This window comes from Notamacropus eugenii, chromosome 2, assembly GCF_028372415.1.
Source record: "Notamacropus eugenii isolate mMacEug1 chromosome 2, mMacEug1.pri_v2, whole genome shotgun sequence".
Classification (NCBI taxonomy): Eukaryota; Metazoa; Chordata; class Mammalia; order Diprotodontia; family Macropodidae; genus Notamacropus; species Notamacropus eugenii.
In genome coordinates this window covers 58,989,907-59,003,316 of record NC_092873.1, presented here as the reverse complement: position 1 = coordinate 59,003,316, position 13,410 = coordinate 58,989,907, and the positions used below count along the sequence as shown (strand labels likewise).

Here is a 13,410-nt window from a genome sequence, read left to right as displayed (position 1 = left end):
CCTCATTGTTGTATACCTGTGAAACATGGACAATCTACCAGCGCCATGCCAGGAAACAGAATTGCTTCCATTTGAACTGTCTTAGGAAGATTCTAAGGATCACCTGGCAGGATAAGGCACCAGACACTGAAGTCCTAGCTCAAGCTGAACTGCCAAGCATTTAAACTATGCTTCAGAGAGTGCAATTCCGATGGGCTGGCCATGTTGTTCAAATGCAAAATATAAGCTTGCCAAAAAGACTGTTTCATGGAGAACTCACACAGGGCAAGCTTTCATATGGTGGTCAAAAGAGGAGATACAAGAGGAGACATTGAGAGGATTCTCAAGGTCTCTCTCAAGAATTTTGGATTTGACTGTGCAATGTGAGAGACACTGGCACAAGACCACTCAGTATGGCATGCTCACATCAGAGAAGGCCCTGTTCTCTATGAGCAAAGCAAAATTGAAACAGTTCAAAGGATACGTAGGATGCGCAAATTTGGAGTATCCACCCCAAATATTCACACGGACTATCTGTGCCCAATCAGTAGTAGAACATTCCGAGCTTGCATTGGACACATTGAAATTTGGTACAATGATGTCATTTTGTTCCTCTTCGAGAACAAAGGACAACCACCACCACATCTTCGAATTTGGGAGAGAAGGAAGGAACAGCCAAGTACACTGTGACCTGCACCCTGGATTTGAGGAGATCAGATTGCAATGCCTCCAGAGAAAGGTCAGTAGGATTCCATGACTCAAAATTCTACAAGGGAAGCCAGGAAGGATGGGCAGCTCTCAGGAATGAAATTCTAAAGAAGGAAATAATCTCACTGAGACAGCTGGGTAGTGCAATAGATAGCATCCTGGTCCTCAACTTAGGAAGACCTATGTTCAAACCCTGCCTCAGATACTAACTTAGATGTTGTGGAACCCTGGGGACTGCTATCTGCCTCAGTTCCCTAACCTCTAAAATGAGGATGATAATAGCCCTACATTCTCAGGTTGCTGTGAGGATCACAAGATATAGTATTTGTAAAGTCCCTTGCACAGTGTTTGTGGCACATAATAGGAGTTTGATAGACCCTTGTTTCCTTCCTATCAGGAGGAAAAGTAGAATCATTTAAGGAGTGTAAAATGCATGCACAGAGAACTCAACAGACTGGAGTGGGTTCAAATCCCAGACACTCTGACTGTGTAATAAAGAGTAAAACACTTATCTGCTATGTGCCTCAGTTTCCCCAACTGTAAAATTGTTAGACTCTAAGGTCCCTCCCAGCTCTAAATCTATGCTCCTAATACTTCTTCTTTTTTACCCCGTAGGACATGGTGGGAGTCTCAAAGATGTAAACTGAGGCCAAATAAGGAAAAACTTCCTAAAGAGCTTTTCAAGAGTGGAACAGGGTGCTCTGGGAAGGCAACAGCTCCCTAATCATTGAAGGACTTTGGGCACAGTCTGTGAGAGCACTTGATGGGGATGTTGTGGAAAGGACCCCTGCTCAGGTACATGGAGGTCCTTAAAGATCCCTTCTAACTACTGAATCTGTCCTTCTCAGACTTTCTCAGACTGTTCCCTAGTCCAGGTGGCCCCCCCAGGAAGCCAAGGGCCATGCCCCTATCTGTTGGGGTGGTGGAAAGAGAGTCTGAGGTTTCTGAACTAATGCCATCTAGCTTTTAAGACCTATTCCAGAATGCTTGCAACTGAACGGGCCTGGGTAGCCAAGGTCTTGGGATAACTAGAAGCTTCCTCATGGATCAAAATGGTTCCCCTGACCCCTACCCCCATGCTGGGGAACCTAAACATTTTGAAATGGAATTTCAGGACGTGTTGGGATGGCAAGCCAGGATGTGGGATGGGGCAGGATATGCTCAGGGAACATCTGCGTTGGTGATCTCTGCCATTTACCAGCTGTCCCTGCACAGGGGAGGGGGGAGCTGGGCATCTTTTCAAACCTCCTACAAGCCATCTCCCAGCGAACACCCCCTAGCTTGAGGAGGAGGAAAGAGGCAAGGTGCCAGCTTGATCTCCACAAGCTATAGCTGTTCTGCCTGACTTAGTCACGAACTTGACAAGGCAGCAGCTTCTTTCCTTGAGAACTCCCTCTTCCTCCCCCCATCTCCCAAGCCAGGAAATCAGCTTCCAAGTACTTCCAAGCCCTCAGCAAGGGGCTCTCCTCCTCCACCAAACAGGGTCCACAGGGCTGGACCAATGATATCTGGGACTATGAAATCCCCACCATGCCAGAAAGGAGTCCTTGCTCCAGCATTCCTGAGAAACAGTCGTCCAGCCCCAAAGAAGGGAGAGCCACTAGGGACTCCCTGGGAGCCCCTGCCCCTTTGGGACAGCTGCATTGTTGGGAAGGTTCTCCTGACATCAGACCTAAATGTGTGGTCACTCTTGTTCTGTCCTTTGGGGCCAAGCAAAGCCAGTTTGATCTCTGCGTGAACACCAGCCTACACACCCCATACCCCCTGAGCCTTCTCTTTCCCAGGAGAACCATTTCCAACTCATTCAATAAATCCATGACCTAGACTCAAAACTGCTCTGGACCCTCTTAAACCATGGCACCTAGAACTGAGTCTTTTGTTGTTGTTCAGTTATTTCCGTCTTGTCTGACTCTTTGTGACCCCATCTGGGAGTTTCTTGGCAAAGACACTGGAGCACTTTGCCATTTCCTTCTCCAGTTCATTTTACAGATGAGGAAACTGAGACAAACAGGGTTGGGTGGCTTGCCCAAGGTCACATAGTTAGTAAGTGTCTGAGGTGGGATTTGAACTCAGGTCTTCCTGACTCCAGACCCAGCATTCTATTCACTGCAGCTCCACCTAGCCACCCTTGGGAGCAGGGGTTGATGAATTTCTGTCTGCATCTCCAAGCACACAGGATCATGCCTTAACCACTACAGATGCTAACAGTCATAGAGTCACAGCTTTACAGCTGGAAGGAAATTCAGAAGTCATAGAGCTGCCCCCATCCATTCAGCTTGGAAAATGTTGGTTGAATTGAATTAACTATGTGCATAGGTATTGCTCCCTAGAGTTTCCTTCTGTGGCATTCAAACGCTACTAGATGGTGCTCTCTAGGTGAGTCCCAGGAGAACATGAATGAAGTGGTAGCATGGGGGTGGCGTGGGACTTCTGTCTTTGTCTGAGATTTGGCAGCAGGGAGCGAGCCAGGCACTTAACCTAGACATAGCAGATGAGGTGACCACAAGTGGAATCAGTGTTGAATGAGGAAGTCTGGTCCCAGGCAGTGCTGACTCATCATGTGCCTTTCCTGATCATTAGAAATCACCCTCACATTGACTTGAACGTAGGACACACTTCTCGCCAACATCGGCTGGTAGGAAAGATGAGTTCAAACCTTAAGGAGGGTTATTTTTCAGCATTTACTCATGTTTTTCCCCTTTCAAAGAGATCTCATTGTAGGGGCTTGGTATATATTCAACTCAACAGTTCAATAAGCATTTATTATGAATGCCTGCTTCCTGACATTGCTCTAGATGCTGGCGATACAGAGAGAAGAAGCAAACCAGCAATGGCCAAGTGCCTATTAGGTGCCTGTAGAGCTAGAGATACAAAGTCCAAAGAATGAGACAATCCCTACTTCCGAGCTGCTAACCTACCACTGGGAAAGGATGAGATCATTTCTGCCCTCAGGAAGCTTAAAAGCTACTGCAAGGAACAGCATGGACACAGATATACAAATACAACATACATCCAAAGCAAAGGAAGCAGGGCTGTGCTAGGCTGGGCTGGGCTGGGCTGGGTTGGGCTCCTTTCTGGGTAGCTGGGCTTATCCTTTGGCTTCTTCTGGTGGGGAACATGCCCTCTGGCCTCTGGCATTGAAATGAGGCACTGGCTCCTCATAGTGATTCTTGTGGCTGGCTGGGTTGTGCTGAAAATGAGTGGAAACTGAGTCAAGAGAAGCTTCCCCGTTCAATAAGCTATAAGAGCTCTCGAAAGGTTCGGAGTTGGGGCTACCCTTTCTCTCCTTGGGATTCTGCTGGCTGTAACCTGAGCAAGATTGACTGAGTTGGGGGTGAGGGTGGGGGTGGGAGGGATGCAGATTTTTCTTTTGTTTTCTTTCCTTATTCCTCTCCCCACCTCCAACACCAAAGGTGACTAGAAGCACATGGCAATGAGATTGTGTACTTGCCTAGGTGGGCTAGGACTGAACTCTGTGTATTGTCTTCCCCCGATTAGATTTTAAGCTTCTTGAGGACAGGAACTATCTTTGTATTTTCTGTATTTGTATTTCCAGAGCTTAGTATGGTGCCTCCCACTTAGTAGGAATTTAATAAACGCTTTTTGACTAACTGGACCTCAACTCTCTGGCTTCCTCCCTTACTTTGCATTTCTTTTCCTGAGACCAGGTCATAGAGCAGTGATCCTGAGAAATGGGTTTTTTCTCACTCTGACTATAATCTTAGCAATTTAAGAAATCTCTGAGTGAGTGACACTTTCCCAGCACAAGGTATGGCCCAAAAGGACACCTTACCTCTTAGAAGGGATGATGATGGACAGAATCAGCCAGAACCTGAGGGGACTGGGGAGGGATGTCTGGCCAGAACATGGGGACTTTATAAGTTGTACACATCCCAGGTAAATGTGAAATCTAGCTCTAGCAGTCCTACAAAATTATCTTCACCTCCTGGGAGAATATAATAGGTGTGTGGATGGGTGAGTATTTGTATTGGTTTATTTTAATGTATGAGAGTTTGGTCTTGAAGCCTGGAGACACCCTAGACCTGAGCCATGCCCAAGCTTTGCTTTCAAGATTTCCCCTGGAATTCATCTCTAGGGTGGGAACCTAATGAGCCAGAGTAAGCAAAAAGAAGTCCATTTGGGGTTAAGCCTTACCCAGGATGAAGCTGACCTTTATTTGAGAAGCAAGCAAGATTCCTCTGGGGAAGGATTGATCCTCAATCATGCATTGCGTCTTGGGAGCTCATCCTCTACCATTAGGTTTAGGACTTTTGGGGGAGTTTTATTTGTGTTCAGAGCTCATCTGAGCTGGATTCCTTTCTGATTTGGTTCACTTGTCCTAACCCAGAAGAAGTCAGATCTCCCCCCAGGATGCCCCACAGTTTTACAGGGAAGCACTGTAGAACTTTTTATGGGGGGTGTTGCAGGAATCCCTGGAGATCCTCTGAATTGCCAGACAGGAGATCTACTGGCGAAATAGCTGGATAGTGCTATGTTCCAGGGACTCTGGGAAGCATTTTGACCCAGGACAGTTTGGTTCCTCATATGAGGGTGAGGGGGTGATTTTCTGACAAGCCCAAGCCTCAGGCCCTGCCACAAGAGTCCCCTGCTTGAGAGGTTCCCTGGGAGAAGACTTTCCTACTAAGAGAGACGTTCATCCTTTCCTTCCTTTTCTTTAGTTTTTTTTCTTTTGTTAGTGTTGCTTGATGTTTAACAATGTTCTTTGCTAGTTACTTGGGTTTGGGACAGGCCTTTACAAGCACCAGGCAGTCAGGAGCCTTGAATAAGAACTTAATTGGCAGCCAAGCACAGTGAGTGATACCTCTCTTGTATGCGCCAATCCTTCCAGCCCTAGGAGAGAGTTACCATGGCCCACGTCTCTTCACCTGAATTCCTTTCACCAATTCTCACATGGCATCCGCTCCTGGCTGATCAGAGCTAAAAATAGCTAATCGGGAGGGCTATCTGAGCGTCCACCCCAGGATCAGCCCATCCCTTCATCTGAGCAAGCATACACACTCTGCAATCACTCCAAGGTCCAGGGGGAACAGAGCAGCTGATACCCCATGCCCAGTGAGGGATAGATTCATTGAGAGCAGCATGATGAGTCCATCAGAAGATACTGAGGATTCTGTGGCTCTAGAGGTGTGAGGCATCCCATTCCCATATATGATGGTGCCCCTCACTAGTGATGCCTGCCTGTGCTTACCCTTCCCAGTGTGTGTGTGTGTGTGTGTGTGTGTGTGTGTGTGTGTGTGTGTGTGTGTGTGTGTGTGTATGTGTCCTCTGGGTTTATAGAGGAAATTTTCTATTGCTCCTCTGCTTCCCATACCACTGATTGACTTTATCTTGAACTAATTGTATACTCTGTTGACAGGAGAAAAAAGTTCAGACGTTGGGGGGCGGGAAGCTGATGAGCAATGGCTGGTGGTAGACATGTGCCCCTAGAGGACTCTGGATCTGGAGTGAGTTGCTGTTCTGAAGGCCCCCAGAGGAAAGGGTGCTGCAGAGTAAGGGCTGATCTCCATCCTGGTAGCCTGAGTGCTTACTGCACGGACAGGCTGATAAACATTTTAGTTTTCTAGGCTATCATTGGAAAGCAATTTTCTGATGTGCTGTGGGGTTTTTTCCAGGTCAGACCAACTACTGAAAAACAACTATTATGTCCCTTGTAAAGTGCATTGAAGTGTTTTGTTTACTAACATTTTGAATTGTGGAGGGACATTGCGAAAGAGCATTGAGTTGTTGCTGCCCATGGCGGGGCAGGTGTTCCGATCTTGGTCCTCCCGAATCAGCCTGTACCAATGACCAGGGCTTGTGGGACCAGACCTTTGGCCTGCATGCAGCAGGATGGCATGGACTTTATACCAGGCTAGGAATCCACTGGGAAGGTACAAAGTACAGTATGAGAAACAGTAATGATGCCTCATACACTCTGATGTATTCTAGGCTTCCTGAAGAAATAATATTAATGGAACTATTTGGGAGTTAATTAGTAAAGCCTCTTGATAATCTCTGGGAATTAGTGAAAAAGTCTGAGGCCTTCTTGGTGAAAGAAGGAGTGACCGAGGACACAAGGAAAAGCACAGAGTTAGGCAGGACATCCCCTGCCATTAATAACTCAGGTCATGACCGTCAGTGAGGTCAGAGAGCTCTGCCAAGGAATTTTGGTGCAGAGAGAACACACAACATGGTGGACCAATGCAAAACCAGTCCATGCCAAGTTATAGAAAGACTGGGCAACTGGCTATCCCTAAAGAAGGACCCTGAAAAGGCAACATATCCTGACCACCAATGGCCTGTTGGGATACTGGCCTCCCTCCTGAGCAGGAGGAAAGGAGAGATGGAGGATGAGTCATGGAGACTGGGAGAAAAGCCCACTCACCAGTTACAAAGACATTCTCAGAGTTAGGTAACAGCTCAGATGTGGTAGAGACTGGTTTTGGCAGCTGCTAAAAGGTCAGGAAAATCAGTAGAGTCTGCTCCAGCTCCATGGGGGCTTTTGTTGAGGCAGGGCCACCCCCTTCTTGCCTAATGCTCATTTTCTGAGGTCTAAGTATTATATGGAGGCCATCTCTGCCTGGCTTGTGGTAGGAGAGGCAGGAAGTCGGCTCACTGAGCTTCCATGTTTCCAGAGATGGCTGGCTGATGTGATGTTTTTAAGGTTGCCTATGCTATTTCCTCAATAAAGAGCATTTCACCAAAAGCAGTAAACAAAGCTAAGGTTCTCTCTAGCCCTTTGGAGGCCTGGGCATTGGCTGGAGGGGCCAACTCCTCATCCTGGCCAAGGGAAAGTTTAGTAAACAGAGGCTCCATTAAGGCCTGGGGGTTTTGCTGTTCTCAGAAAGCCATCTCGTCCTGGCTAATCAGGACCCAGCCTGTAGCTCCCTGGCAACAACAGTGATATGTGCTGGTGACAAAGGCCCAAAGAGACCCAAATAAAGGCCTCTTAGTCATTGCTGAGTCACTAGGAGAAGGTTTCAATCTCTGGGAAGAAGATTTTAAAAATAAATGGAATACAGCGTTTTCTCAAAATTGGGAACCTGTCATACACCGTGTACAGATCAAATACATCAAATCAAGGAACCCACTTTGCTTCAAGGCATTTTTACCACTCTATGTGCCAAGGTCGTGGGCTAGGCCCTGGGAACACAAGAGAAAAACCAAACAATTTCTGCTCTCAAGGAGCTGACATCTTACAGAGAGAGATTACAGATAAATATATAGAAAGCATGTAAAAAAGGTGTAAGATGGAGACAGTGGGGGCAGGAGCTAGAGCAGGTCTTGGAGTCTAGACCCCTTGGGGTCATGTCCTTGACCCATCCTGCCTATGGGATCCTGGACAAGTCACAAATCAATTCTTTGGGTCTCAGTTTCCTTCTCTGTACAATGGGTGGGTTGGATTAGATGGGCAGTGGCAAACTCAAGTAGGAATGGGGTCACTCATCTCCACACAAGGACCTCCATGGGATGCATATTGACTAGTTTCAAAACCTAATGTTGCTTGTGTTATGTTGTATGTTTATTTATTTTGTTAAATATGTCTCAATGACATTTTTATCTGGTTTAGGTCCCACCAAAGGAGTGTTTGTTTGATACCTTTGGACCCTTACAATCCCTTCTATTTCCATACTTACGCCTATGTGACCTGAGGCAAGGCATTCAGTCTCTCTGGGGTCTCAGTTCATTCATCTGTAAAATGGGGAAGGGGGAAAGAGGGCAGATTAGATGGTCCCTAATGCCCCTCCCCATGCCAAACCCATGATTCTAGGATTCTCTTTTAATTTCCAAAGTAGGAAAGGAAAAAATCCTAACTGGGCTGAGGGTGTCTGGGACAGGAAGAATGGAGGAGCCATACCAATGCCCTAAAATTCAGTGATGGCTTTTTTCTCACTGCTGGGCTGCCCTGCAGTGGAACGTACTGCCTGACCCTGACCTATTTGAGGACTCCTCAGTACAAATCAGAGCTAACATGAATCAATGTGTGAATGAATAGATAAAAAAAACATTTATTAAATGCTTACTATATACCAAGGACTGTGTAAACACTAGTGACACAAAAAGGAGCTCACCTTAGGGACAGATGAAAAACCAGAAACAGTTTCTGGGTAATTAATAACAAATTTATTAATTAGGCTAGCTAATAATCAAGAAGTTGATGGTCAGTGATCTCTCTTGGTAACAAAAGACCCTAATGGAGACACTGAAGGCCTCAAATATTTTTTTTGCAAGGGAGTGCCCCTGACATTTAATGAGAATGTGGTTGGATCAGGAGCCTTAGCCACTGCCAGCACTTTGGATAGAGGAATACACCTCCACCAGACCACTCTGCTTGGTTGGTTTTCTCCTTCATGAGCTGGGTTACCCTAAACTCTAATGGAGTGGTGCAAGAACATGGGCTTATTCCCTAAGGTCAAGAATTTACCTATATTGGATTCTGTTTACCTTCTACACAGAAGTAAAGTCTAGTTGGGTGGGGTCCTCCTCAAGATCCAGAAGCATGCACCCCAAGAATTAGGGCAATCTCCTCAATCAACCATGTCCTTCAGAGACTGACTTAATGACCTACAGGGACTGGTCTTTGAATGAGAAAATAAAAAGGCTGGATTCTAATTAATAATAGGTTATTAATATAATAGAAAGTCATAATTTCTATCACCATCTAATTGAGGGAGATAATACTGCTTGGTCCCAGAGGTCCTCAGGGACCAGTGTCAAGATAGATGGTAAGATGCAGTGGTCCAGAGGGCACAAGATAAAGAGGAAACAAGGCCACAAATTCATCCCTTTGCCCATCACAAAGTGAATGTGGCTCAATACACCTCATCATCAAAGAGGAAGGCCAAGCACTCCTTCACTGTGGGCCTTACAAGCCCCACTGCCAGCACTGTCCTTTGTTCCCAGCTGCTCCTATAGCCCTTTGTGAAGGTGGGGCTATGGCTGAACTTCTCTAATCACTGGATGAAGGAAGGCCTGAGCCACCTCCCCAGAGGTGGCTACAATTACCCTTGACTCCAGCAAGCAAGATGGCGGCCCCCTCTCCTGGCCAGCACCTTACTAGAAGGCTTACAGAGGGTGACTCCCTGCTCATTGAATCAGTTCCGTTATGCCCTGGACCAATTGCCCCAGTGTGGGAGCAGGCAGGGGAGAAGGGGAGGAGGGAGAGCCAAGGCCATTGGAAAGAGGAAAAGGATCTGAGGATTGAAGTCCTCAAAGTTGTTGCCCCCTCTTCTACCTTATCCCCTTGGCCATAACAGCCCCAGACATCACCATGACACCCCACCAAAAGTGGTAGGCTGGAACCCAGAACCAGCAGTTTGGAGGTTCTCAGGGGCCTTATCTAGTCCTGCCCACCCCACCTTCTATGACTTGGCTAACTAATAATGATCTAACTTCCTTTTGAAAGCTTGGGAGGGTGTGGGGCAGGGTGGTCATTCTTCTTTGGATACTCTCTAGCTTAACAATGGTACTGAACACAACATTCCAGTCATGGCCTGGCCAGGGGAGAAGGCAGGGGCACTCCCATCTCCTTTGTTTTGTGCCCTATGGAAGAAAGCATTTATTAAGCATGTTAGGAGAATGGAAGCCCCTGAGAGGCAGTGTGTGGGATAGCATGACCCCCCCTTATTCAAATTGACTGCTCAGAGGTGTCTCAAAGTAAAAACAGAAAATCTCCTTTTTTTGGTTCTCGTGAGAAGCGGGTGGTCCCTTCACCAGTAAAGTTGGAGTTGGGAAGCACCTTATAGAAGCAGAATGGCAACTTATATAGACACTGATGTAGAAGTCCCCCTCCCACCACTGACCATTATTCTCATTGGCTGAGAAGCAAGGTCTTACACTCTAGGCGCAAAATCTAACCAATCCCTTTTGGAACTCAGTTCAAATTTCCCTCTCCCTGAGCAATGCAAAGCCCATGGAAAATACACATCAATGTATGCACATTAGGCATTGAAAACATAAGCAAATGAAGCATTGACAATTCATGCAAATTGGGCATTGAGAACTTATGCAAATCAGGAGGACCAGAGTGAGGGCTTCAGACTGCCTGCGCATATGCAAATTAGGTATTGAGGCGTTAGTGAACCATAGGTAATCATTGATCCTAATGCACTGTATAGCCTTGTATGGAAAACACCTGACCCTGGAGGATTCAAAACCTGGGCCTCAGGTCTCTTCTACTCTAGGGAGGAGTCTCATACCCCTGAGGAGTCTTCACTAAATCTGTTCCCATTCAGGCAGGGACTGTTTTGTTTTGGCCCTTGTGCCTCCAGCACCTGGCATAGTGCCTGGCACAAGAAGGCATGAGATGAACATTTGCAGATTGAGATGATTCTGTGCGTGGTTCAGAGAAAATGAAGCTGGACAGTAGACTGCTCTTTGAGTGTTTGAGAGGAGACCTCACATGGAATGTCGAGGTCCAGATGGCCTGTTTAAGGAAGAGCTTCCCAACCAATCATCCAGGGCCAAGGTGGCTCACTCCCTGGCCTTCATAGAGGGCAGCCCTCATTGAGGACAATTCTGGTCCTGAATGGGGAAACACAGCTACTGGCTCCATGAACTCAAGACGCTTATGCAAATAGGGAGAAGCTCAGGTCAGCTGATTGCCTTGGAAATGAGGAAACAGTCTAACAGAGACTCTGTGTTGATCCTTCAGACAACCCCACCACCACTAAGCAAGTTATGCTACCCAGGGGCCTATGGTCACACAATCACCTGCAGACTACCATGTCCATTTTCCCCATCAGTGTGGCTCCCCTTCCTTCCTCTTAAGCTCCTAGGCCATCTTTTCTTAAGACCAGAAAAACAACAAGACCATTCTCAGACCCTCTGTCTTATTTAACTTCTTTTGTGACCTCCAGATGGCTCTGAGGTCCACCTATTAAAATGTAAACAACCATCATCTCAACAGCCATCTGGAATACAGACCCTGGAGGACAAAAAGAATCCCTTTAGTTCCAGTTTTCCTACCTGTTGTTGTTCAGTTGTGTCCAACTCTCCATGACCCCATTTGGGATTTTCTTGGCAAAGATACTGGAGGGATTTGCATTTCCTTCTCCAAGTCATTTGATAGATGAGGACACTGAGGCAAACAGGTGAAGGCTGACTTGCCCAGGGTCACTCAGCTAGGAATTGTCTAGGGCTGGATTTGAACTCTTGAAGATGAGTCTTCCAGATTCCAGACCCAGTGCTCTGTGCATTATGGCACCATGCTCCTGCCTGAGGGGCCTACTATCCTGACTGGTGAGGGTCTCACCTAGCTCCCACCATGCTTCAATGTCCTCTCTGGTCTTCTCGCCAGCCCCTGAACCCCAGGTGTGTTTTGTACCATCTCAGCTCTTCCCCCTTCATAATGAAATCAGTTCTGCCATTGAATCTACTCCCCTAAGACGCTCCTCACCTCCAGGATTACTTCCCAACACAAATCTCCCTGGCTATCTCTCCAGTACATGTGCTCTCTCCCCCATTAGACTAGAAGAGCCTGAAGGGCAGGGCTGCCTTCACTTCTATTTCCCTGGCATTTCACAGAGTGCTTGGCACAGAATTAAAGCTCAATCAATGTTTTTCTCTCTATTTACTCATTTGCAATTGTGAGGGCCAAATTCTTGGGAGGAAAAGCTAATATTGGTCCAACTTCCAAAGTGAATTTGCCCTGAACACAAGAATGTGCAGTCATACTGGATAAATCACACCTTTCTGTGCCCTGAGTACTCACTTTCCCTCCAGCTCTGAGAGGCCTGAGGCCCCTCATGTTTTGTCTCCTCAGTCCTCAGGCTCCTGCTTTGGTCTGGGGCCCAGAAGGGCTCCCCTCTCTTTCCCCCACCTCCCCCATTCACTAACTCTGCCCAGGTAGGATTCCCATTCCCCCCCTGTTCCTCTCAAAGCTCTGGTCCCTAACACAGAGACTGACCTACATCCCATCAACAGATACAGACTGGAGGGGCGGGCAGTGGGCAAGCTTTCATTCACGCTTCCTGCTTGTCTCTCCCTGGGTTTTGTGTCTTGGGAATATTTGCCATCTAGGACCCCCCCAGGAGGCCCCAGGTCCCTTTGTGCCTTCCCCATTCTTTCTTATGAGTCATGGCCCCATTATGTTTTCAAAAGGACTACAGTCTCCATTCTGTTCGTTTTCACACACTCTTCTCTGTTGGGATTTTCTTGAGCTATTTCATTCATTCTCTCTTTTCTTTTTCCTCAATGGCCTTTTTCCAATCATTGCCTGCAGGTACCTGGGTAGCGTGACCCGACTTCTGGTGTCCTGGTTTGCTGCCACCTCTTCAGAGATCTTTCATAAGCCCCAGCGCAGGGCCAAGATCCACCCTTATCTCCAGCCCCATCTCTGACCAGGAGCTGTCTCACAAGAGAGCAGGGGAAGATACAGGGTCCAGTTAAGCCCCCTTCAATTTCATTCAACGAGCTGAGTGACCTCGAACAAGGAGGCCCTTACCGGCTTGAAGCCTCAATGTCCTCAGCTATAAAATGAAACAGTTGGGCCTAATGAGCTCTGAGGTCTCTTCCAGCTTTAAATCTATGATGCTAATGAGACAGGTGTTGAGCTCTTAGTAGGTGTCAGATGCTGTCCTAGGTGCTGGGTGCTGTCCTAGGTGCTGGAGATATAAGGACAGAAATGAAATAGACCCTGCTCTCAAGGAGCTCCTATTTATCAGATCACAGACTTAGAGCTGGGAGGAACTGTAGAAGCCAATGAGTCCAACCCCCTCACTT

At 47.1% G+C, this 13,410-nt stretch overlaps 1 long non-coding RNA gene across 1 annotated transcript; it reads left to right on the top strand.

The window, feature by feature from the left end:
• Window positions 1–557: 557 nt before the first annotated feature.
• LOC140523488 (uncharacterized) lies at window positions 558–2,542 on the top strand. Its single transcript, XR_011973414.1, has 2 exons — window positions 558–718; window positions 1,303–2,542. It is a non-coding gene; the product is annotated as an uncharacterized lncRNA (long non-coding RNA).
• Window positions 2,543–13,410: the final 10,868 nt, after the last annotated feature.